Source organism: Sturnus vulgaris, chromosome 4 (assembly GCF_052056855.1).
Source record: "Sturnus vulgaris isolate bStuVul1 chromosome 4, bStuVul1.hap1, whole genome shotgun sequence".
Lineage (NCBI taxonomy): Eukaryota > Metazoa > Chordata > Aves > Passeriformes > Sturnidae > Sturnus > Sturnus vulgaris.
In genome coordinates this window covers 32,218,485-32,246,345 of record NC_142246.1, presented here as the reverse complement: position 1 = coordinate 32,246,345, position 27,861 = coordinate 32,218,485, and the positions used below count along the sequence as shown (strand labels likewise).

Below are 27,861 nucleotides of genomic sequence, written 5' to 3'. Positions count from 1 at the left end.
ACTTACACTACAAACTATTTCTTGGCATTCTGAACAGTGCTTTGTGCCTTCTCTTTGTTTTGCTATGTGCAAAGTAAACACTAATCCCCCTCCAGGCAAAAAAGACAGACTTACTGATTCTATCGAAGTGACAAGAAGCTCAAAGGTAGCATAAAGTTATGGTATAATAGAAATCAGAACAATAAAGTCAAGTCACTCTTAATACATGTGAAAAATATATAAAATGTATATATAGACAAATATATAAGTAAATAAATAAATAAAAGCAGCATGAACAAGTAAAGTTTACACAATTAGCAATGAGAAGACCTGAGCTTAAGTTTGGGCCTCCACACAAACTGGACCACTGAGAAATCATCACAATTCACAGTCTGGATTCAGTGGCTCTATAGACCAAGGAAAGCAGTATGTAATACACAGGACATGGAAGATGACCAATGACTGAATGACAAACTCCAGTCTTTTTCTTAACTCTGATAATGGACATACTTGTAAAAAGCAATTTAACTACATTTTCTGCAAGTACTTAGTTTTCCTTCACCTATAAAAACTATTGCACTTGTAAGGTAGCCAGAAATAACAAAACAGTTACTGCGAAAAATACTTGTACAAGAAGGAGACTAATTCTGCATATTTATAAGGCAAATAATTTCACTTTCAAAAGAAAAAAGGGTCTATTGGATGAACATTTTAGTGCTCAGTACATTTAGCAGTAAGTCTAACAGTGTCAGTATTCTGATGAGGAAAGTGGTCCTAAGGGTAGATACATCTAATGACTATAGGAGAATTGATAGTAGAAGAGAATTCTTTGATGTTTTATTTAAAAGTTTTGCTCAATAATTCAATAAAGAGATCCATTATAAATCAGGAGAGAGTAAGAACATGCCACAAGTACAATCTAGTAATGAATAAAAATCAAGGATGCAAGGATAGCAAGTATCTGTAATTTAGGCAGCATATAATTCACTACTTAACCCTACCAAATTAAGTTATCTGAGGTATAAACCAAGACGGATCTAAACAGTGACCCTGCTGTAACTGCAGATAAAAAGTACACAGCAGCTCCAATATTTTCCTTAACAGACATACAATGGTCTAGTTTTTTGATCACCTACTGAAGTCAGATTTTTTTCAGGATTCCAGGCAAGGCAAATATAAAAAAGGAAAAACAAGAGGTATGGGTTTTGTTTCTTATATATTCCCCACTCATCTCTGACCAAGTACTAGCAGCTCAGATAGGTATCCAATGCCTATTAATAAATCAAAACTATGTTATGCACGAATTTCAAGAACAGGATTTAACAATATTCATCCCAAAAAGGGGATATACCTTTACTTTGTAGAAAAAGATGTTGCTTTATTGCTCCTAAGTCTCAATAAGAACATGTGGCATAAGAGGATTGGATGTCTAGAATCTCTGGTGGACACACCTTCATGGACAACTCATTTTCCCCTTATGTTGCCTATATTTGGTCTCACACACAGAAGATTAAAAATACTAATTTCTTACATTCCAACATACCTAGCCATTCTGCACTTTCTAGCAGGAGCTACAAAATTATTTTGCATAACCTCACAAGGAATCTGTTAGCATCAGAGAATCCAAACGAAATTAGGAAATTAATTTCCACAGAGCCTTCTATCAAAACACTGTAAATATGGACATTTCCAACAACTCAGCATGTTGCTACATTGCCATTTGTCCATAAATTCCAATAATAAATAGCTCTGGGATCCCACTAGCATCCTAGAGAGTAAATAACAAGTGAGCTATCAATCTCAAGCCCCATAATCACAGTCATTGTTACCTATCCCCTATCTTTGAATCCTAAAGATTTTTTTAAATTGCATTAGCTATTTTTATCTTATTTTTGTGCCGAGATAAGCAATTCTGAATGAAATTACACCTTTTGGTGTCAACTTCAGCTGTAACCCAGTCATCAAATATCGCTCTCTGTAAACAAGACCTTCAAGTAGGAAAAAGGAAAAAAAAAACCCCACAAACAAACAAAAACAACAAAAAAACCCCAGTTTCAGGATCCCCTATTACAGCAGCAACATCTCAACTAGATATAGAGGGCTAAGCACTCTGTGCTTCCTTCCTTCCTTCCCACAAAGTAATATTGCCAATATTTATTCTATTCCAGATAGTCCTGATTGTCCCTTTAGAATACATCATAATTAGTCCCACATGCTCTGTGGTAGGTATTGATTAATAGCAATAATAGCCATATTTCTTTCTGACTCAGGTACCACTGAAGCACCCAAGGTCAATAGCAACACAAACCAGAACTTAGAAGACATGACAGGGGTAATATTTGCAAGGATAAAAGATTTTGCTTTAATCAATCTCCTAGTACTTTATATTCCTTATCTGAAGGCAAATGCCACTAGGTTGAGATGTCTTCAGGTAAAGAATAGCTGCCTCCATTTTATTATCCTAACAGGATTGGGGAAAAAAATCAATTAAAAAAATCCATGTCTCTAAAAGATTATTTAGGAACAAGCTCTGAGAATTGTATAAACCTTCCTTATGCTACAATGTCAGGCATAACTCAGAAGCCAGATAAAATGAGAAACATAAGCCTGAAGAACTAAATTCAAGTAAAGCAAAACTACAAAACACCTCCTGCTAAGCCTCTATTTCTTCTTTCTCACTTGTGTAAAGCTGTAGTAGAACCCTGTTCTGCTTACATATATGGCAATGGAAGTCAGAATTTGTTATACTTGCCATTACCTAAATTCCTAAAAGTCAGATCTGACAGGCATCTAGATTATGTTAGAAATTCAAAAATAAAAAGGTTTGTGCTGCAAAGGATTGTGGTAACATCTTTGAGCTTATTATAACTGTAGAGTTGAGTGTTTATGCTAATGTTGTTATCATCTCCAGATATTCATTTTCAGGAAGGCTGGAATAATTTACTGTACCATGAACTAGCCCTGACTCACCAGATTTACTTCTTCTCAAGTAGGGCAAATCACGTAAAAACATCATTCACATACACAATGTTTTTTGTTGCTACATATTTGAATAAGCAAAGTGGAAAAGCATATTTCTGCAGAACCATGACTATTCACTAGTAAAGTGATGAACAACCATTCCAGGCAGTTTGCCCACAAATAAGTTCCCTCTCCACTTAAATAAGAGACAGTAAGGGAGTTATTTCTATATACAGATTATGTGTATTCATAAACAAAACCAAATCGTTACATACCTCAGAGGAAGTTACAACTGATATTAACATTATACTTACCTCTCCTATATTACCATTTCTCTCATGTCATGACCTGAGCTGAGTGTTTTCAAAGATTTTCAATTAAATGCAGTTTGACTTCTTCAGCATCTGAGAGATCAATATCTGAACACCTTTAAAACGTAGCTTACAAACATTTTATTGCTTGTGTAATAATGTGCCATGAGCTGATGGTTAAAGCTCTAACCTGAGAAGGGGCATATGGCTCCTGTCAGACTATTCCGTTTATTTTATCCTTACAGCTGTTATGGAAGCAAGCAGAAATTTTAGGTAGAACTCTCAAAACCTGAATTGGTTTCTGTATGCATAGCTATTTATGCTAAAAGCTTTCATTTAAACAAATACCTTAGTGCAGTTGGCACAACCAAAAGCAATTAAGAGTCATTCACCATTTGTTTTCCCTTTCATGATACGACTGCTCAGTGATCCTTCACACAAATGCAGCAGTGCTTTGAGGCACGCTATGACAACATACAAAGTGTTAGTGCTGGATCCTCAGGACTTTCAAAAAGAAAAGATTAAAATCTTCTGTAACAATTTCCCCGAGGGCCTGATGAAAAAGCCACATTTAATATTTCCGTCAAAGCTTACTGGGGCTCCAGCCAGTGCACACTAAAACTAGATGCTGTGCTAAGCAACACTTGCCTCAACTTTCTCTGGTCTTAAGCTGGGTCCCCATTCATACCAGGAGCACAGCCCATGATCAGATGGGAAGCCTGGGGCTACTTAAAGAAAACATTCATTCTTGTCAGCTTTCTGACAGCTTTTAAACAAGCAGATTAAAACTTTTGAACATTAGAAATGGTCTCAGCAAAAACAGATCTGTAAGGCACAGAAGGCTGCCAGCAGTGAGAAACAAGCAGTGAGAATCAAAGAAATTTATTGCCTCGCCATCTGATAGAAGAAAACACATATCTTCACACTGTAGCAAATACACGCAAATGTGTTCCATTTTAGCAAAATATTTGTTTCATCACATCTGGAAAGATTGCAGCATTGTTCCTTTCCTTACTAGCAAATAAAAGCAGCAGCCTGGTAGTACAGGCAGAGTAGATTCACGCCTAGAGTACCAGCTTATGGAATCCTGCAATTTTATCCAAATCTGTGGTTCCAGTTTTTGACCAGTAAACATAGCAATGAATGCCCGAATGTGCAGAAAGCCTAATTCAATTGCTTTGACAAACACATATCTCTTCTTCTCTGTGCTGGGGTTGTAACCTCGGCCCACTGCTAGACTCACAGGACAGGCATGCCTCCCCAAACAGAGCTGTACATGTCCCATGGGCTCAACCAACACGGTTGCTCTTTAATCCATACACTGTGTTTATCTACAGTAAAGCCTGCCAGCCATTGCTCCCAACATCACTCTACAGAGGCATTTGGAAACATGGAAGGGTTTCACAGCTTGGTGTACAACCAAGCTTTTAGGGCAGAATGCTCTTATGAATTGAGTGTGCCCAGCAAGATCCAGGGTGCACTTGTCATCAGTGCTTATGTAGCAAACAAACACATCCTAGGAAAACACATCTGTGCCCAGACAGAAGAATTAATAACCAGGAGGAATAAGTGTGCTTCACATTTCTATTAGCAATGTATTAACTTGCTGTAAATATTAACTTTGCCGTAGTTTAGACAGCTAAATGCAAATTAATGGAAAGCTTATGGGAACATAAAGAGACTGTGCTCTTAATGATCTTCTTAATACTATCTTTCAGCATACCAGTGGGAATTATGGAGACATGCATTGTGAGATTTTTCTAGTCCCATTAGAGTCTTAAGACACACAGATAAAAGTATAAGATGACATATGTATGCATAAGGAAGATTTTTTAGTAACTCTTAATAACTTCTTAATCATAAAAAAATTGTTTCTAATACAATTGTTTCCAGCATGTAATTTAAATTTAATGTTTAACAGGAATAGAAGTAATGAACCAGTTTTATTAAGATTCCTTATTAGAATATGTCAGTTCTGTAAATTAGCAGAAGTTAATATTTCAGTATCATCCCCTTACACGGTAGAAGACAAGTGGTTAAACAGCAATGATTCTTTGTTCAGATATGGTCTGTGAAAGAAATCAAGCACTTTTTCTAATATATTCCACTTAAAAGCATTGACAGTGAAGAAAGAAGAAAATTCGCATTTATAAATTAGTAGGGAAAAAGCAGCTGAGTAACTTTACATGGTAAGACAAAATATGTATCCTAGCTATAAGGGAGATCATTTTGTTTTTGCAAAAGAGATAATTATTCTAGACAAAAGAAGGATAGATCTTCTCTAAGTAAATTAAATGCTTCCTTTTTAAGTTACTTCTAAATTGAACTAGAACAATTTGGCAAAGTTCCAGCTGATAACGTGCAAACTCAAAATAGTAGCCAGTGTGATTTCCTAATTTTAGACCTGTCCCATTTTTTTGGCAAGAGCTTTGTGACAAAGTTTAGCCATTACAACACAAAAGTATGACGAAAGACATGCTCTGTGTCATTTGCAATAAATTCTACAGCTACAAAAAGGCCTCAGGTAACCAAAAGACTTCCTCACAATGCCATTATAGATATAATTCATTAGCTTAGAAGAGAAAACCTTACATCATTTTTGTTTCTTTTTGAGAGTTGAAGCTAGTTAGAAGCATGTGAACATAAAACCCCCAGCTCCCTTGCTTGCACTGACTGGTGGGGTATTACAGGGATATACCAACAGACCTTTTAAGTCACAAATTCCAGGTTCAGTTAGGCCTATGAAGCAAACAAGTCAAAAGTTCCCAGTGGTAATGACCAGTCTGTCAGCTATGCCTCTTGTAGCTTTTCTGGAAAGCAGAGTTTCAAAAGCTTCCATGTCAGGCATCACAAAGAAATCTGTAAGCACTCATTCCACACACCTCGGTGGGGACAGAGAGGACACTGTTCATGAATGCCAAGAAACAACCAAAAAAGAACTGTCTCAGAAACATGAATACCAAAGCTATGTAGCATGCACTGCCCTGCCATAGGCATGTATGGACCTTGCTACACCTTCTTTTCTTCAGGAAGCAAAAAAGCTTAATGCTATTTGTGGGGCAAGTGATCAAAGGTCTCAACCTCTTTCCAAGAAACCATTCAACTTTTCCCTTTGATCAATCTCATCTCTATGTACAAACAACAACTTTTCACACCATACTGCTGCCATACAAATCCTGCTGGACTGTGCAAACTGGAGCCTCAGTCAGGATTTAAGTGCAAGCATCATAAAAAACAAGTGAACCTTCTTCTTCAAGGCCCACTCAGGCCTTGCTGCAACACTTCTCTAACAAGGGAGCACAGACTTCTCAACTGTCACAGCCCTTGGCAAACACCACTGCAGATCAAGTAGTTCTACTCCTTTCATAGCACAATTCTCTGCAGACCTTCCATTTGAGCCCAGCCTTTCTTTACTCAAAGCACAAACCGTAAAATTCCTGCTCTCACTTTGGTTCCTCCAGCTCCCTGCTTAGCTCACGTGGACTGTGATTTTCTTGCAGCCAACCACTAACTACATTACATGAGTTTTCTTCTATCCTATCTTGCCACTTCCTCAGCTGCCTCCACAGGTTCCTCACACCCTCAGGCATAGCTGAGAGCTAACTAGGTCCTCAGGCTCCATTAAGCTTCCTTCCTGCAAATTGAGGGTTATAACTCTGCAATGAGCCAATCCCACAACAACTGCCCATCCCTATCATGAAATTAGGGCAGACTTCAATCCTTAATGGGTACAGAAGACATTAAGGAATTTTTAGGTTGCATTTTATGTGGAAGAAGGCAGGAAATAGACTACTCTCTGCCATTGCAAAGGTTTACAGTAGTTTCAGAAAAATGTGATTTTTTTGCTTTGAGATGGATCCTTATGCTTTAAAAACCTATAGGAATAAAATCAGAAAGACCTGTTCATTCCAGGAGAATAAATAGTTTTGGTTGTTCAGCTGAGATCAAAGAGACTTTATTCAAGCAGATTTTCACTTCTGTCCCTTTGATTTCAAATGAGTGTCCCTGTTGTTTGTGTATGCTTACACACATGATATGTACTCACTTTTGATTAGGAATGCCATTTACACTGGAGATGTTTCCAGTGAACAGGCATGTTCTTGTGGAAACTGCTGAGTTACCATTGTAGCCCTCCCAATAACAAACAAAACCACTTTCCTCCCACACAAAAGGTAAGATTTTTGTCTTAAATGCTGCAAAACTGAACACAAAGTACTCTTGCCACCAGATCTCACCAAATTCAGGAACAGCAGTGAGGAGTTGGTCCTCAGCCCAATATGGAAGTACACAATTGAATGGCTCAGTCCTTATTTTTTGCATGTAAAGAGAGTAACCTCTACAGCCTGGTGGTTAGATTTGCTGAAGAGGGGGCACATGGATTTCAGTCCTTCTTTTGGAAACTATCCTATGTCAACTATTTGTAAGAACCAAGCTCTCCCACCTTCCTTTTTCTTTGGGAGTCCTCTCACCAGCTAGTGACACACTCACTCTTCCTGATCCAAAGCATACTTAATCATTTCATGCAAAATATTAGTAAAGGGAATTCAGTAAGAAGAATACTTGAACATTTTATAGCCTTTCAATTAAGGCATTGCATTTGGAATTCCTGCAGGCAGTAAACTAAATGGACTTTGTGCACCTACTGCTTGCATTAATGCTCTAACCATTAAGCCCTTGGATAAACAAGGAGAGGGTACAGGCCACTCTTTCCTTTTCACTGGTCTAATAAATAAAACTTTTCTACATCAACTTCATTTTAAACACAAACAAAAAACATGTGAAGCCAGTCAACCCAGCAAGCAGCAAAACATTTCTACCCTTTTTCTACCTGACCCTTCAAACCACTATGTAGGAATGCACTTGTGTCACACAGGGTCACGTGGATACCCACACCCTCTGAACATCCATCCCTTCCAGAGACACTTGTCTTTAGCCCACCCACTTCTCTTTCTAGACTGGTATCAAAATTACACAGTTGAGTATGAATCAGACACCTACAGATTGGTTTATTAAGTATTATGGCTGTTCTCCCAGGCCTGTAGAATACCCTTTGCTCTGTATTTCCTCTCCTAAAAAGTACCACTGTTCCTGAGCTCATTAAGTCCAGAATGGTGACAGGATTAATTTCCAGTTAGGAAGGAGTTACCTCATCATTGAACATCATTGGGACCTATATAGATGAGAGAGTTCTCCAGCACCACCAAGTCTGAGACATCCTCGGGCATAGTACATGGTCTGTGGGAACTTTATTATCAGAGAAGCAGCACCTGTGAGATCTTCAGTGCAAAACTTCAATCGAGTGCAAATATTAACATCACATACATAAATATCATTTAAATCCATTGGTAGAGCTAACCTTTGGGCCTTTAATAAAAACCCCAAAACTTAACCTCAGCATGTATATTTCTCTTTTTGCTATGTTTCTCTTTCCCATCTCACCTGGGAATTAAAAGAGCCAACCAATTTACAACAGGGATGCAAATCACAGTTTGGAAATTCAAAAGGCAGAAGACCAATTTGCTTAATATCTACCTCACTGGAATGAACCCCAAATTTGTTCGGCATTTATCCTTAAAGCAAGCTTGACAATGGGGCAACACGAGGCTGAAATGCTCAAAGGCAAAATTGTTCTGAGATAATCGGTTTATGCTCATTCACAGACTGTGCCAACCATTGTGTGCCTCGTACAAACTCCCTTCCTGTGCTAAAGGACAGGACTCTGAAGGTTTACTGGTCATGATTGGAAGTCTCACTTAGTATCATGATATAAGCTAACAAATCTATAATGAATCCATGCCAGTGCATTGCAGTGCAGGACAAAATAAAAACAATGCAGACTATAAAATCATAGGATAGCTGCTTCCTAGGTACTGAAAATATCTAACTAAATGCTAGTTTCAAATCTGTGCAGCAGGCTCCTTGACTAACTCTTGGCTCTCAGTAAAGAGATTATTGTAGGATTAAACCTTACCTTGGGAGGTAGAAAAGAAACAAGTCTCTAATTATCTCTACTCTTGTACTCTGGCCATGATTTCTCTTTCTCTGGGGAAAAATAGACTTTGTATTGTCTAAAGTTTAATGTGTGTATTCTATCAGCTTATTTTAATGTATTTTAATGTATTAATAAGATAATTTTTTAACCTTTACCTTACAGTTTTTACATGTACTTTCTAATAGGAATATTTTTTGTGATTTTCTTGCAGCATATACACATGTTCATGCTAAAAAGTCCTTTTATAAATATTTTACTCCGTAACCTGAAATTCTCTTTTATGTACAGCCTAAACCACTTGAACCACTGCAGGAGAAGGAATTTTCTATTTGCAATCACACAGTTTACTTTTTGTTACTATTTAATTAAATTATTGACAAATATTTGCAAGGCAAACTGTCTGTTAATGACTAAACACCATCAAGAACAGGAATAACCTTACTCATTTAGAGAGGAATGCCACTCAAGAGGCAAAACTACTACTTTGTTCTTCCTCCTAGGGGCAAAGTTGAAGCTGGAAGACAAATAACTGAGGAAAAACCCCACAGAAGTCTTGATCTGGAAAAATAAAATCATGGCTATGCTGAGTGAAGAGGGAAGGAAACTGAAGAACCTGCTTTCTAATAATGTGTGAGAAAACTCAGTACGTCATTCTGAGAGAGAAAATGAGAAGCTGCAGTTTAAAATAACATTAGAAAAACATGAGAGAGTGCTTTTGGTTGATTTGATGAAGAGGAAAAAGAAATTAAGAGAAAAAATAGAGCAATGAGGAAAACTAACAAGGCATCACAGGAAGGTATAGGAAGATAGTAAGGAAAAAGCATCAAGAAGATGTGAGAGAAACATGGATTGTTGCATGAGACAGATAACCAGATACTGCACATGCAGAAGAAATTAAAATCACCAGGAAAATTCACTAAGCTACACTAAAAAAAGGAAGCCTAGAAAAGGAAAAAACAACATGAAAAATAAAGAAAACTCTGAGTTATCTGTCATTTTCTCATTTGTACGAAACCTAATCTAAATGACATTAAATATTGTTTGATTTAGAGGAAGTTGGAAAGGTTCTACAAAATGTTTTGCACTTTTCCCCCGGAAAACTAAGTGTCCAAATCACAATTTTCCTGAACTATTTTTATTCTGTTAGGAAAAGTACAACAAAATCTATTATGCTGAGTTAAACTGAATTGATGTTTAGTTTGCCTAACCAGTCAATCTCCTTATCTGGGGTTAATCTATAACTAAACTTCTCCTGGGTGAATTGTTGTAGAGTTTATGGGGAGTTATTGTTCAACTACCAAGTTCTATTCAATGGATTAGCTTTTCCAAGGAGAATTTCAGCTTTCCATCTGCCCAAACTGTTACATTATACAGTACTTGCAGGAAAATCCATATTACATGGGAGACATCACCTAAACAGACAGTCTAGGAGATGAAAATGGGAATAGGCCACAGAACAGTTTCTTTAATAGATGTCCCCATTCCCACTTGTAGTCATTATTTGCTTCCAGTCCACAGCCTTATTATGGTTTTCTATTTCCTACTCTCACCTCCTTTCACACCTAAAGATATTTTTCTAGGCTCTTACCTCTACTACATCTCTTTCCACATTTCTACCACCTTCTCTCTGTTCCTTCCTGTATTTACTAGGCAGTATGTCTGCAATGAAAAGTAATATGAACTCCTTGGCATTTTGGGCACATCAGCCTGCCCAGGAATCTTCCTTCTCAAATGGTTGTCACTCAGACCCTTTTCATGAGCCCACAAAACAGGCCTCCTGACTGATGCTAGTTAAAGGGTCAATAGAATATGTGAGTAAAACATTAAGTCCTTGGTGTATGCTGGCACAGAGCACACATTTTCATAGGGTTAAAAAAAAAAAATTTCAATGATTTTTCAACACATTGTGATGCATATGCCTAGGAGTGTAACATGTATGTATATCTCATAGGTATGTTGATGATAATAAATGCTTTCAGTTTCCACTGATTTTTTTCCTTGTCCCCAGAACTTGCTACAGAAGCAAACAGGTTTCCAAAAATCTATTACAAAAGATATAGCAAAAGAAATTAAGTATTGGATCACAGATCAATTGTAACTAGATTTCTTCTGTTTTGTTTTGTTTTGTTTTCTCTAAGACAAAAACTTCATGTATTTTACAAACTAAAGAAGTTACATGTAAAATTAACTTCTATGTATTGCAAATGTACAAGTCATTTCAGCCCTTCTGTCTGGACTCAACTAACCTCACAGGAAAAACTTTTTCAAAGCTTCCCTCCGAAGAACATTTGTGTCTGAATTATGAGAGACCTAAAGGATGAACGAGTCAAATGTTCTCCAAATCCTGAGCAAATCAGCTTTGTGTCAGGAGCTGTCTTCCACCCCCACAAAGGAATTTCAAAGGTGTGAGTAACTCAGTGTACTTGTATTTTTCAACAGAAATAACAGATGTTCTCAAGTTTCTCCAAGCTGTGACTCCAACTGTTGTGCTGAAAAAAGTCGTGACCTAGCTCTTACAAACATATTAAAACTGATTTTTTTCACTTCAAATTTTATTAGCCAGTTGCTTTGCCTATTTATACCTTTAAACATGATGATTTCAACGAAAAAGGAATTCATCACACACTAATTGAAACCAATGTCAGCACTCCAACTGAGTGCCAGAGTCCTTTACAAATACTTGCAAGCATACTAAATGAACTCATGTTTTTAAAAAGTCCAATATTTGCATCAATTCTAGTGTCTCGTGGTATTCAGAATATCAAAACAACAGTTATAGGAACCACAGAATTTAATCAAGGATCTGTCCCTTTCTAATTACACCTCAAAACTGCAAGATTAGACCCGCCTTCTCCTTATTTTATAAAAGAGTAATTATTAGATGACATTGTTTGAATAAAGCACATATGAACCAGTGATACAACCATGGTATAAATCTCAAGAATTGCTAATTTAGGACTGGACTAAATCAAGTTTGCAGTGGATGAAAGCACTTTTTAAAATGCACAGCTATCATTTCAGGTACATTTTAGTCCACCATGTCACCTACGTGTGAGCATGGCTAGACATAGCACATGATATGCAATTTCTGAATTAGGCCTATACCAACTGGTCACCTAGTGTATCTAAGGAAAATGGCAATTGCTGAGCCCTTTCCAAAACCTTTGCACCATGGGACCCTCATGTGAGCTTCTCTCTACCCACCTCTCCATATTCACAAAATGTGCAGGATTCTGACTGGTTTTGTTATTTAAAAACAATTTTCTTCCCAAACTTTACGTATAAAACTGGTAACAAGAGATGAGAAAAGGACTGTTACTCATCAACTTTTTTTTGCCTCAGTCTTTAACGGAAACTTCTTTTCCTACACCTCCTGAGTAGACAGACATCCAGATGAGGACTGGGGGAGCAAAGTCCCTCTGATTGTAAAGATCAAGTTCCTTCCAAGCAACCTGAATGTACATAGGCCTGTGGGACCCAATAAGGAATATCCCAGAGTCCTGAGGGAATTGGCTGATGTAGTTGCCAAGGCACACTCCATGATACTTTAAAAGTCATGGCAGTCAGGTGAAGTCCCAGGAGACTGGAAAAAGGGAAACAACAGTGCCCATCTTTAGAAAGGGTAGAAAGAAGAATCCTGGGAAATACCAACCTGTCAGAATCACCTCTGTGTCTGAGAAGGTCATGGAAGAGATCATCCTAGAAGCTGTGCTAAAGGCACATGGAAGACAGGAAGGTGATCTGAGATACCTAGCATGGACTGACCAAAGGGAAAGTCTTGCCTGACCAGCCTAGTGGCCTTGTCTGATGGGGTGACTACATCAGTGGACAAGGGATGCTCTACAAATGTCATTTATCTGGAGTTTTCTAAAGGGTTTTTTTTACAGGGTCCCAAACAACATCATTCCCTCTAAATTGGAGAGAGAGGGATTTGATGGATGGATCAGGAATTAGTTGGATGGCTCCGTCAGAAGTCCATACTGGGACCAGTGCTATTTAATATCTTCATTAATGACATAAATGAAGGGATCAAGTGCACCCTCAGCAAATTTGCAGATGACACCAAGCTGAGAGGTGCTGTTGACACACCTGAAGGATGGGACACCATCCAGAGGGGCCTGGGCAAGCTCCAGAAGCCGGGCCATGGGAACCTCATAAGGTTTACAAGACCAAGGTGCTACACCTGGATTGGGACAATCTCTGACATCAAAACAGGCTGGAGGATGAAGGGATCAAGAGAAGCCCTGCCAAGAAGGACTTGGGGATGTTGGTGAATAAGAAGCTGGATATGAACTGGCAATGTGCACTCATAGCCCAGAAAGCCAAACATGTCCCGGGCTGCATCAAAAGCAGCATGGCAAGCAGAGCAAGGGAGGTGATTCTGCCCCTTTCCTCTGCTCTGGTGAGATGTCAAGACCCCACCTGGAATGCTGCATCCAACTCCAGGGTCCTCAGCATAGGAAAGACATAAACCTGTTGGAGTGAGTCCAGAAGAGAGACACCAAGATGATCAGAGGAATGGAGCACATCTCCTACAAGGAAAGGCTGAGAGAATTGAGATTGTTCAGCCTGGAGAAAAGAAGGCTCTGGGGACACCTACTTGCTGCCTTCCAATACCTGAAAGGGGCCTACAAGAAAGCCAGAGATCTTTTATATAAGCAGGTAGTGATAGGACAAGGGGAAATGGCTTTAAACTGAGAGTACGTTTTGATTAGATATTAGGAAAAAAGTCTTTACTGTGAAGGTGGTGAGACACTGAAACAGGTTGCCCTGAGCAATTGTGGATGTCCCATTCCTGGAAGCGTTCAAGGTCAAGTTGGATGAGGTTCAGAGCAACCTGGTCTAGTGGAAGATGTCCCTCTGCATGACATGGGGGTTGGAGCTAAATGATCTTTAAGGTCCCTTGCAACTCAAACCACTCTGGGATGCTATGATTCTATGATAAATTGGTCCATATATTCAGAACTTGTTATGGGCAGGTTGATAGACAAGGAGCATGAAACCAGGTAAAATAGTAACATTGCACAAAATTGATGCAGCTATTCTGCATACATTAAAACTGCCTGACTGACAGACCCTAGAAAGTAATTACCATGGTGAAATCATTAACTAGTACTGTGTTAACTCTGGGGAGCTCTGCAAACAAAGATTCTCTTTTAGTTTGTCACAGACACAAGAGAATAGTATCTTTCTGTTCAGGATTTATGGGCTGAAATACTAAAAGAGTTTGTAATCCAAGTCCGACAAGCCTATAACAGTAAAGCCTTCACATAAAATCTCTGTTGATAACACTAGTCACTTGTTACAGACATATTCATAATCCCAAGAAACTTTCTTAAACAAAATTCAGGTTGCACTTTGTTACTTTAGGAGATACCAGACGATTACAAGCCACTAAAAAATGTATTTGTCTCTCTCATAGCAAATTGCACCATATTTACTTTAATAAAGTTACATACATAATGCCTGTCTTCTTACAGTATTGTCTCAGTCAAAATATACTTTCGAAGAAAAAGAAAGGTTTTGACTACTGTCAGTTGAACAGATCTTATAAAAAGTAATTTCTCTACTGCCTTGTTTCCTACACTCACCAACCAAATATTCAGGACCTCAGCTCTCTACACATTCATGATTAAAAAGACAATAATGTGTAGCCTTTGAGACTTTTTCAGATAAAGGAGAGAGCCTTCCTCACCTGTAGTCAGAGATTTTGTCTTTGTGATTTACTCACATAGAGTAAATACACATAGAGTGTGTATGTTATTTGAATTACTTAACTCAAAGGGTATTTCACCACGTACCTGGAAAAATCAACACTTAATACCCAGATGAATAATAGGGTTTGCAGCTTGGGAATCAAATCTTCCTGAATACTAGAGTCAGCTATTTATAGGGGATTACTGGGTGTATACTCCACCTTTTAAAATAAAGAATAATAAATAAATACTCTGAAACTTCAGAGCCCATCACCTTAACTAGCTAAACTACTAGAAAAGTAAAGAGATATTTTATTATCAATGCTATTTGTTCCTGACTGCTAGGGAAAAAATGGTTTTGCCTTTCATTGCCTGCATAGAGAAATTACTAAGACATATGCTGAGAATTGTGCTGAGAATTGTACTGACATCATTGAGATTAAACTCTGTATAACTTAGTATCAGTGAATGCCATCAGGGACTCATCAAGACCACAGAGGAATTGAGGCTCTCTCTTCTCATCTGGCATATGTATTCACACTACTGAGGACTCACTCTTACTGGGGGCTTTGAGAGTAGTTTTCACCCTTTCACTATTCAGTCCACAGATTATTTTGTGATTAGTCCAACAGCATGAAAATGATAGCTGGATATTTTTAAAGGTATATTTATTCACTGTGCACTGGATAGAGTCACACCCTGCACTGGGCTCAGCAGTTCATGAGCTTTATTGCAAGTTGCATCACTGATTCATTCAATTAGGAACCTGATAATCCTTATTTTATAAAACAGAGGAGATGTGACCACCTTAGAGTTTTGAGGTGTAACTAGAAAAGGACAGATCCTGGACAAACTGCTTTGGTTCCTGTGCTGATTATTTGGTATTCTGAATACTTCAAGATGTTAGACATTAAGCAAAGACTGGACATTTTTAAACTAGAGGCATTTTAAGGCAATAAAGTAAAAATACAGAAAGAAGGCAGGAATATTGCAGAGAGCTGTGACATGGCAAACAACCATGCAGAAAAACAGTTTTTAATTTTTTTGCTTCCCATACATCTCTTTTAGGTAGGCTGCCACACAGAATAAAACAAACGCCCTATATAAACTAGTGTATTATGTCAATAGAGTCATCTTTATCAAATGTACTTGAAATCTTGCCAAAGAACGATATCAAAGATATTTGACAAGACTCATTTTTTCTGAATAAAACAGACACTTTGTGGTCATGAATAAAAATGTGATCTTCTTGCTGCTAAATATTGAAAGCATGTAGATCTCATTTATCTAGCTTTTTGCCCACCTCTCAGTGATATCTTAAGTCTCTAAGAATCTTAAATTGCATACTGTGACTATTATTCTAAATTCTGCTCCAGTCTCAACCCTTTCAATTGGCTTTTGAAAGCTATAACTTACAAAAGAATATTCCCTTTACCTACACATGAGATGATAAAATAACAGAATTTCCAAAAGGGACAGAAACCGGGGGAAAACGACATTTTATATTAGCTCTCCATGAAACAGAATTTTGCAGAACCACTCGTAGCTTCATGCTGAAAGAAATGTGACTAGATGTTTGTCCAGTCAGCACTGTGGGTGAATTTGACTCTGATGCTGGTAAGGGACCTGTAAAACACATCACCATGCCCCCACTGCACTGTGCTGAGCATGGCTGTCTCTGAGTGAATCAGTGACTACAGCCCCTCAGGGTGCATTCTGGTAATTCTACTAAGCCAGTAACAGTCATCTGTCAGAAAAGGCACAGTTCCAGTGCCCCTCTTTCTCTCCTAGTCCCTGCGGCAAATTTATTCCTGGAATCCATAGACTTAAGCAACTTTGATATGGCAAATCAAACAGCCTATGTTGGAACTACTTCCTGGAAGTATCTTACAGACTCAGAAACTAGACAAATAATTTGCTTTACTGCATTTTTATTGTTAATACTACTCTTAAAATTACACCTAAACCCGCCCTCACTGTAGCTTGCACTGTACAGACATTAAAAACAACAGTTTTGCCTCTGAAGTACCTTATAGAGAGATGAGCAGGAAGAGGTTATACTGGTTCATATGAAAAAGCATCTCTAGCAAAAGAGTTATGTAGCTATGCTTGGACTCTGACAAAGCTCAAAGCAGAGACCTGATGCTTAAAAAAACAGAGAAAGAGGGGTTTAGGGGTATTACGCAGATTTTGTGCTACACATAATTAGCAGAATGAAAGTGAATGTACAAGACTGGTACCATTTGTATAATGGCAGTGAGGGATATTTCTTGGTGATGTAGATTAGACATGGCTTGAAAAGTAGAAAAATCATTTGTATTTCACTCAGTGAAGAAAATGAGCCAATGGCATTGTGCAAAAAAAGAGGAGTGACAGGAGTGGGACAATGAGCCTAGAAAACGACCTTTGCGTTTGGATTGAAAGACAATGAAAGCATTGTTAAGTGCATATATGTTATTCATATAGCTCCCAGCAGCTGGTTTTCTGAGGGGGTAGAGAGACCATGGGAGCTGAGAAGGTAAGCCAAGTACGCCTGAAAAAGACAAAATACAGTAACAGGACAGATATCAACTGTTGAAAACAATGCACAGCCCACAGATTAAAAACTTGAACAGCTCTTTTGGATAAGAAAAGAGACAATATAAGCATATCTACCATTAAGTGAACTGTAATTAAAGGTTAGAAATACTTGTAAAAAATTTACACAAATCTGAGACTGCAGTCTGGAAAGCAGCAGTAATGAAGACTATCTGAAAGACAGTATCAGTCCTGAAACACTTAAGCACATACTGAATTTAAGGTAACTCAGCCAGTTCTTGGTGTTTGCTTTCTTAAAATAGAGGTGAATCTCAATTAAGTTTAAAGGAATTACAGTATATTTACTGTCTTTCTCCCAGTGTCTCTACAGTTTTCCCACTGGGACTTTAAAACTGTGAGCAAGCAGAGATGAAGGGCAAGTCTTAAGAAAAGGCCTGTCTTCCGCCAGAGCTCTTGAGCACTGACTTGGGCATACAAAGATGTGGATTTGGATTAGCAGGCTACCCATTGATTCTCACAGCATACTGAATCCCCCTGGATTGTAACGGCCTGGATACAGTATAAAGAGTAAAGGAGTTCCTGCTTTGTCCAAGAAAAGAACTTTTATTTTCTCATTCTGTCCAGGTGGTGTTCTGCCATGGAAAAGAGATTTGCTGTAAGCCTTTAAGTGCTGTACACTGACCAAATTTTCTATTAAAAAGTTCCGTGTGGACAAATCAGACTACAGCACACATTTAGGAAGACTCAGGAGACCCACAGGAGTACTTTCATGCAGTGATAGCTACAAATACTATGACAGCTAGCAAAATTCAGCTGTGAGCTGCTAATTATTGTGTGCTCCAAACATCTTTCGCAGACTAAAACCCTCTGCAGTTGGAGCTCTGCAGTCTCTGAAAGGCTTATCTGGAATTTATCCTCTGGAGGCTGTGGGGAGAAAGGGAGTGATCCTTCCCTAACTAATTATGTAGCTTTATTGGCCTTCTCTGATAGAAGATGAAATGTCAGTTTTGAGAGCTTTTATATTTTTGGGCTTTACTTTTCTTTTTCATATTTAAAAAAATAGTTTGCTGGGTTTTGGTTTTTTTTGACATATAGGACACTAAGAAATGATCCACCACTATTTTCCCAGGAGGAGGAAAAGTTGCCTGTGGGGTAATGAATGCCTCTGTCTGTGTTTGTATACAGCCTGGTGGTGTGAGCCCAAGCTGTATCCAACCTGGGAAGAAATGATAACACCCCAAGGCTACCGTATAGTGGAGAGAGGTGGCATCTTTCTAGCATGGCCTGTAGGGAATCAAAGACAGGATTACCCTGTGATACTAGCTCACAGCACTAGTAAGATGAAGTAGTCCTGTAAATCTTTAATATTCTACATATGACACCTTGTTAGGGTTTTCCTCCTTTCCTTTTCTAGGACTAGAATGAATTTCTGTTTCAATCGGATCTGCAAGTCTGTGAACTTCTCAATACACAGCCAACAGGTCTTGAAATCAGACAGCTCTTCATGGCACTCTGCCTGGGTTGTCTGGCAGGCTTTCACATGACACTGTCTTCTCAGCATAGTAATGTTTCATCTGGTCTTTGGTGGAACACAGTTACTTGCAATATCTTTGTTTCCTACCTGCTAAATGCATTTACAACATTTCTTACCTAAATAATAGCATAGCTCTACATTTGGCCTTCGTTTCTTTCCAACAGATTCCCTTTCACTGAGTTATGGAATTGTAACTTTGTTTTAATTCTCTCCATACTGATTTTAAATGTAATATTTTTCTTTAGGAACAGAGGTTTGCTTCCACAATCTTGTCTAGGTTAAATCTCATAATTTTTAAGCCACAGTTCTGAATTTAAACATGAGGACAAGAAAAAAAAAGTATCCTTCTACAAATTCACCAGGAGTTTTTATCTTGAACATGTTTTATTGTTTTTCTGTATTCAGCAAATAGAAAACCACAAGCTTGGGTAACAGCAGTCAGGTCTCTAACTTACAAATGGAATTAATAATATCATAGCCATAACTTTAACATTTTGCTTGTGTTGTTGCCAGCTCCCTGATCTCTGAGTACTCACTGTAGAAACAAACCTTTGGTGCTGGCCCAGAATAAGAACATATTTAATTTTTGCCCCAGTGTTAGGTTTTGAGTTCCTGTCTGCAGTAATTAATTATAAACCACTGCTCCCAGGCCTTCCCCTCTATTACTGTTTTCTAAAGAGCAGCACCTGATTTTGTATATAGAATGATTATTATTTCTTCCCAGGTGTATTACCTTACATTTATCTATATTAAATCTCATTTCTCTTTCCTCTGACCATCTCTCAAAAGTTGTCCCTAACTTTATTCTCCAGTGAGGAGAGATCCTTTCTCAGAGCTGCTTTGTTTATGCCATGCATTGCTAGAAGTGCATAATAGGTAAAATAATAATTGTGTATCTCTTCTAGACTTTTCATTTCCTCTTTTCTGCATTCCAGTTCTGCTCCCTCTGATGTAGTCATTGACTTCAATTCAATCAAGAACAAGCATTTAAAGAGCTGGCCCATTGTTTCAATAATGGCAGTAGTCCAGTTATTGAAATTTCTTAATCCTTTGTTTGGATTAAATTTCTTGTTCTCTTCTGAAAAAAGCATGGGGGATGAGAGAAGAGATTAAACTATATTACATTGCATCCCAAGCCTACAAAAAGTATTTCATAAAAGTGATTTGTAAATAATCAGTGCTGGTTTTCTGCACCTGAAGGAAGTTGTGTAATTTCATGCCAGCACTTTCATTTTGGCATATTTGGATTAATTTGGATTAATCCAAATTAATTTGGCATATTTGGATCCAAATTTGACTTTTAGCTGACAGATACTTGGTTCTGGGCTAGCTTTTGGCACAGCAGCCCCATGCTGTACATCACCATTGATTTGTACCCTGATGCCTCTCAAGTCTTCTATAATTCTCTCTACATATCAGCAAAGTTAAGATGAATTAGCTGAGAGCTACCCTTTGGGTTTTAGGTAGCCTGTGACAAAATCTTGCCCAGGAAGTAGATTTGCCTGGCCCCAGCAGTCTAACTGAATCTGAGCAAGGTCCTCATACAGATGAGAAAGTGAATCTTTTCTACCAGTGTCACTTGAAATGTTCTTGAAATGCTCTACAGATGACGAGAATTGCTGCAGTAGTTTCTCAGGGGTTTGGGAGTTCATGCTCCCTTCCTGGCTTTGGCACTAATGATCATGCAGTCCCGCAGGGAGTCAGCTCAGCAATGAAGCTAATTAATTACTGCAGACAGGAGCTCAAAATCCAACATTGTTGAAAAATCAACTGCCTGTGCTGTTTTGTCTGCAGCTGGTCTCTAATGACTGCATTTGGGGAAAATCTTTAGCACAACTAAGAGCAAAAGTACTCTTTTTCTTTCACTCTGCCGCTAAAATAACACAGCAGTGAAGGATCAAATAGTACCAAATACAACAAATTAAAAAGTGGCTAACTAATGTCAAATTAAGAAAAACTAGTTCTCAACAGTTTTAACACTAGGGTATTCTTAGCAAGGGTACAGCTAAAAATGTAAGACTGGAAGAGACCATCTGGGTCACTGAGTCAGTCTCTGCAAACACAAGCTGTTACTCAATAATGACTGAGTCCAGAATGATCCACAGAATATTGAACCTGCAATGTTTCCATACAAGACAGGTCTCTTTCATCATCTTACAATAATCTTAAGACCTACTGTGAACACAAAAAGTCACATCAACAATATGCTTCAGGAAATGAACAAATTAAATCATGGACATTGTCCATGTCTGAGGATAAAGATTGCCAATCCAGCCTTTTTGCCTTCCCAATACAGATTGCCAATCCAGCCTTTTTCCCTTCCCCTTCTCACCGCATGTATCAGCACAGCAACATCAGGTCAGGTCACAAGTTTAAAACTCACTGTATAAAAGAGTGATTCATTTTCAGATACATCAATTCCTTGAAATCAGTGGAGAACAAGCATGATTTTTTGGGGTTTAGCTCAAGCTTAGTTCTTGGCTGCAAAGCTCCCTGGACCAGCTTCCTACTCAGCTGCAAAAATACCAGGACAGACCATGATAGCTCTGACTTAGATAAGGATAAACTGCTATGGAACTATACTTCAGAGATGAAATTTCTCATTGCAGCAAAGCCAACTAAATGGCTAGCTGCCACTGAAAAGAGCAGTGCCATACAAGTCCATCCCAACTGGCACTGCTATTCAATAAACTATTCAGTAATTACTTACGTTTTATGGTGAGGTTTGTTTTCTTCTAGTTCAGCTTGCCATGGCCACCAGAAAAATGGAAATGCATGGCCAAAGAGGAGGGGGGGAAGCAGAATGATCTCACTTTTTTTGCACTGGCAAACTGCAAGCATTGTGGTTACATTACAAAGCTGTGCAGTATAAGCAGTTCCCCTTGAATGCTCCTATCTGCTCTTGTACCATTTGTGTGCCAGCATCCACAGTCATACAGCCTACTTTAGACAGGATCAATGCCTAATTAAACTCAAGAAATCTGGAGAAGTAAAAGAACAGGTTTTTTCTTCCTGATGGCGGTGTTCCCTGATTGAGTACATGTTAGAGCTGAATAAGATTTGCCTGTCTGATAGCAGAATAAGAAAAAGGTGTGGTAGATTAGGAGTTGGAGGAGTTTGGTGGACGAAATTTTCAGATTTTCCAAGGAGGTCCATTGCTAAGTGAATGTTGGCAACAGCCTGCATCAAGCACAGAGCTGGACTAGATGATTTGCATATATCCTTCCCAAGCAACATTTCTGTGATTTTATAATTCTCTACTACAGGAATTAAAGTCATACACCTGCAGTTTTTGTACATGTCCCAAATGAGATAAACAAATAAAAGCATTTCAAACTTGCACAAGCTATTAATAACAATGTTTTTCTTTTGTATGTGTCCAGACATAAGCCAGACAGCTCTATTAAATTTCAGCTTTTCTTAGATAAAACTCCTAAGTGGGTGCCATTTCTACTTCCCTGCTGCCCAGAAAAACAGTCACTCAGAGCTTTCACAGAAGTCTGCCGTGTTCTCTCAGTGCTTCTTCACCCTTATTCCCTCCTTGTTTCTTCTACTCTGAGCACAGCAACAGAATAGTTCTCTTCCTAATGTAGGACCTCTCCCACAGGAAGAGCAAAATCAACTCCGCACATTGCAGCCTTTCCCTCTTTATTTAGCAAAGGGGAATTACAGTTTCTCTGTATTAATGGGATTTATGGATCATCTAAGAAGCAAAAGGGACATTGTATGCAGAAGATCTGGCGGCCGTTGCTCCTTTAATTCAGAGCATGCATTAGGTAGTGTGAACACACATTGAGAATGCAAGTGTCAGACCTCCACAGTTCTAGGGACCTTATCTACCAATCTATTAACATACAATATATCAGCAAATGTCAGCTGTAATATATAATAACTGATTATCCTCCGTATGAAAAAAGGGAGTAACTATTAGGATGTGACCTTGCTCTACACACAGCATCAGAAAAAGCAGTGCCCATGATTCAAGAAGGATATATAAGCACTAGAAAAAAAAATCAGAGGGCAGAAAAAATGATCCAGAGGTTGAAAAATAACACCTAAGGTATCAGGTTTAAGACATCTATTAAATCTGTCAGAGAAGAGAGGTGACTGGATCACTGTACCCAGATATACACACATGAAAAAGGTACTTGATTGTAGGGTGAGCTTTTCAGTCTTGCAGACAGAAAATAAAAAGATATAATGAATGGAAACTGGAGTCAGACAAATTCAGGATTGAAATGATGCAATTTCTTAGCAGTGAGGGTAACTCGACATTGGAACAACTTACCCGAGGAGGTGGTAAGTCATTATTGCTTGGAGTCTTTCAGGCAAAATGAGGTATTCTCCCAGGAGCCATATTCCAGTCCAGCCTCTAGGAAATCTCCTAAAAGAGATTAGGCAAAATGATCGCTTGTTTACAGCCACCAGACAGGAAGCTTTTTCATACAAGTCTATAAATGTACCCCAACAAAGCCTGCTATGCTGCTTGAGATGGGGAACTGAGGCTGTGCCTACAGTATCAAATTTATAATGTCCCTACTGGAAGAAATAGTGCCCTTGTATCCCAGGCACAAATTTGATTTAAATATTTATCATCTGGTAGCAGCAGATGGATTTTTTAAATAAATAAATAATTTTTAAGAGAACAGAAATCAAACATATACTGCTTATAAATATTTACATAGTTTTCATGGATAATGTTGGCTTTTGTGTTTGTCTCTTTAAATGCATTTTGCCAAGTGCCACGACTTTAAAAGTCAGAGATATCTGTGCATGCATATATTTTTCTGGCAGGCACAGTGGAAAAAAAACCTAATTGAAGATAACATCAAAAAGAATTTTAAAAAAATTAAAATACTCAACTTTTGATTATTTACTCTGTGTGTGCCTTTTTCGAAGCAATATTATTTTAAAAAATCTATATTTCTGCTATGAAGTGGTCATTGTCACTGCCATACATTGAATAAGAAAAAACTGGTTGATGACATTATAAAGTTTACAAGGATTGCTCAAATCTTCAGGGAACTGGATCTCTCTGTGACATAAACAATTTACAAAGCATTAGGAGCAACCATATCAAGATCAAAAAGCTATGAATTCTCATAATTTTCATAATTTCACAGGTGTCATATCTTAATCCATTATGTACAAGTATATTATACAGCATAGTTTCTTACTGACTTGCCATGGGTCAATTATCATAGATTATAGCACTGTTTGGTTTGGAAAGGACTTTGAAGTTCAGCTGGCTCCAGCCCACATGGCATGCACAGGAACATCTTTCACTAGACCAGATTTCTCAGAGCCTCGTCCAACCTGATCTTGATCATTTCCAGGAATGGAGCATCCAAAACTGCTCAAAGCAACCTGTTCCAGTGCCTCACCATTCTCACAGTAAGGAGCTCTTTCCTAATATCCAATCTAAACCTAACCCCTTTCAGTTCAAAGTCATTCCCCCTTGTCCTATTACTACACTACGCTCTTGTGAAAAATCTCTCTCCAGTTCTCTTACCTTATAAGTGGCAAAAGCCACAATCAGGTCTCCTCAGAGCCTTCTCTTCTCCAGGCTGAACAACCCCAACTCCCTCAGTCTTTCCTCACAGGAGAGGTACTCCAGCCCCCTGATCATCCTGCTCTCCTCTGAACTCTCTCCAACAGGTCCATGTCCTTCTTGTGTAGGGGACCCCAGAGAGCTGGATGCAGCATCCCAAGTGGTGTCTCATAAGAGCAGAGTAAAGGGGCAGAATTCCCTGCCTCCCCTCCTTGCTCTGCTGGCCATGCTGCTTTGGATGCAGCCCAGGACACATTTGGCCTTCTGGGCTGCAAGTGCACATTTGTTGCCTCATGTCAATCTTCTCATCCACCCACACCTCCAGCCTGTACTCATGCCTGGGACTGCCCACAGCCACACACACAACCTTGCACTTGGCTTTGTTGAACTTCACGAGGTTTGCACAGTCCCACATCTCGAGGCTGTTCAGGTCCCCCTAGCACATCCCTTCCCTGCAGTGTGCTGACTGCACCACAGAGTTTGGTGTTGTCAGCAAACTTGCTGAGCGTGCCCTCAACATCCCTCTCTATGTCACCTTGCAAAGGTGTTAAACAGCGCCTGTCCCAATACTGGCCTCTGTGGAACACCACTTACCACTCCTCCATTTGGACATTGGGCATTGACCACAACTCTTTTGAGTGTGACTATCCAGCCATATCCTTATTTGTCAACTGGTCCATCCATCAAATCCATATCCCTCCAGTTTACAAACAGGGCTATTGTACAGGACAGTGGCAAATGCTTTGCACAAGACCAGGTAGATGATGTCAGTTGCTCTTCCCTTATCCACCAATGCTATTACCCCACTGTAGAAGGCCAACAAATTTGTCAGGCATGATTTGCCCTTAGTGAAGTCATGCTGGCTGTCACCAATCACTTCCTTATTTTCCATGTGCCATAGAATAGTTTCCAGGTAGATTTGCTATATGATCTTGTGAGATATCTTGCAAGGTGAGACTGACTGGCATCTAGTCCCCTGCATCTTCCTTTTCCCCATTTTTAAAAATGAGGACTAAATTTCCCCTTTTCCAGTCAGAGGGAACTTCACCAAACTGTCACAGCTTCTCAAATACAATGGATAGTGGCTTAGCCACTTCCTCTGCCACTTCTCTCAGGACCTGTGGATGTATCTTATCTGGTTCCATGAACTTGGGCACCTTCAGGTTCTCAAAACCTGATCTTCTCCTAGAGAAGAACGTGATCATCTTCTCCCAGTCCCTTCCTTTGCTTTCTGTAACTTGGGCACTGTGGCTGGAGCACCTGCCAGTGAAGACTGAGGCAAACAAAGTTGTTGGATACCTCATCTTTCTCTATATACTGGATAACCACATGTCCCATTTCCTTACAGACAGGGCCCACATTTTGACTAGTCTTTCCTAGTTATGAGTGACGACTCACAGCATTCTAATCAAACCTCTGTCTCGTCCGTCTGTCAAACGGAAATTAAACAAGAGAGAAGTTTCCAGAATGACTACATGAGATCCTTTAAAAAATACAAAAAAAAAGGAGAAAGATCTTGTAATACCCTTTATCCCACAGGTCATTCTGAACACTGCTGCTTGAACAGTGCTTCTTCAGCTTACCTTGCTCTTACTCATAAGCACTAGCCTTCCTACAAACATCAACTTGAATATTCAAATTTTGAAAGAATGCTATGTTTATAGATATATTAAACAGTTATTTTAAAAGACAGCAATTCTTCAGTCAGTGCTTTGGGGATATATTTGCCATCCAGGTACATAGACACAGAATTTATATTGTAGTCATGATCATATCTCTAATCTGAAACATTGCTTTGTCTCACTGAAGGGGGAAGGCAGCTCTACTGATAAATGTACTGGAGGAGAATGTGCTTTGCTCTTTGTCATACTGCTGTCTGCCTCCATGACCTTGCAGCAGATATTCACAATTTCTATAAAATTCTGGTGACTGAAAAAGTTACCATCCCCTTCTTTCCTGCTCCTCTCAGTACTTACAGCCTGAATTAAGAAGTAAAACAGCTATGTTGGATTCCCATTATTCCACAGCAACAACTCAGAGCCTGAAAAACACACTTAAAAGTGCATCTTCTGTTTTTACCAAGAGGGAGGTAAACCCTGGAACAAAGCCACATCTGACACCTGTGTATGGCAAATGCATCTGTTACTGAAGCTAAACCCTACAGGGGTAATGAACAAGAGGCCACAAGCAAACAATTTCTCTCTGGATATGGCACACATATGGCCTCATGCAGTTTATGCAGAATCCTCCAGCCAGGTCTGACCCGGACTCACAGGCACTGTGTATTTGCATGACCACAGAGTTGTAGCTAACCTAATTAGCACCATGTCCAACCTAATTAGCACCACCTACCACAGGGTTAAGTACTTTGGGTGCAATAGCACTCATACACACAAGTCTACAGCTGCTGTCTCCTATTTTACAAGTAACCCGATGAATATATGCTAAGTCCTATGCTCTGTTGCACGGTGTAGAGGTGCCCCCTGTCATGTTTGTGTTGCTTGTTTTTTTAAATAGCAAACACAGATAATTTGATTGCTTCCAAGGCAATATGCTGCTTTGCTCACTGCTGTTTTTCTACACAGTTTCTATTTAACTGAATAGGAAAAAGAATGCTTAGCACACCAAGATACTAGGATGAAATATGTTTAGGATATGCTTCTACATGTGTCTAAAAAGAAGCCAAACAGTAAAAACAGCTAGGTGAAAGGAAATCCCTAAATCTCTATGCTCAGCTGCCCATGTAAGTGCTGACTCTCTGCTATCATGTCTCTGGGGCACTAATTTACAATTCTGTAAGATGTTACTGTAAACTGCTTAGTAGCAATGCTATGCCCATTTGCACAAGCATGAATGATGATCCAAGGTGTGAAAGCAACAGAAAATAATCCTCTGATACCTATATGTGACCTTAGGCAAGTACATCTCCTCCAGGGCATAGCTTTGGGAAATTTTGCTCTAAAAAAAAGTTTTTTAAATTCTGTTTAATCCCTTTTAGCTTCTCAAATAAACTGATAGACTATGCCTGTTTCAAGTTAACACATGGACACATTAAGTGTAGTAATGAAATCCAAAACTCCTACAAGCAACTAAACTGGGCATTATCTGCTGGCAGTTTACAGTGTGTGTCACAGTAAGAGAAAATCTTGAGAGATTTGAAAGATGCAGCAATTGCTTCAGAGAGTATATTCCATATGCTGAGGGTGACCAAAAGGACATCATTAACACAGCTATGAGAAAAGCAGATGGAATAGATATGGAGACTGAGAGAGAAGAGGACAGGCATTGACAGGAAAGAC

The 27,861-nt window shown here is 38.9% G+C and overlaps 1 long non-coding RNA gene across 1 annotated transcript in view; it reads right to left on the bottom strand.

The window, feature by feature from the left end:
- The window catches only part of LOC148223934 (uncharacterized), a 51,718-nt gene extending 28,323 nt beyond the window's left edge, over positions 1 to 23,395 (bottom strand). Inside the window, exon 1 of the long non-coding RNA XR_015803116.1 lies at positions 23,300 to 23,395. This is a non-coding gene — a long non-coding RNA (uncharacterized LOC148223934). The remainder of the gene's footprint in view (positions 1 to 23,299) is intronic.
- Positions 23,396 to 27,861: the final 4,466 nt, after the last annotated feature.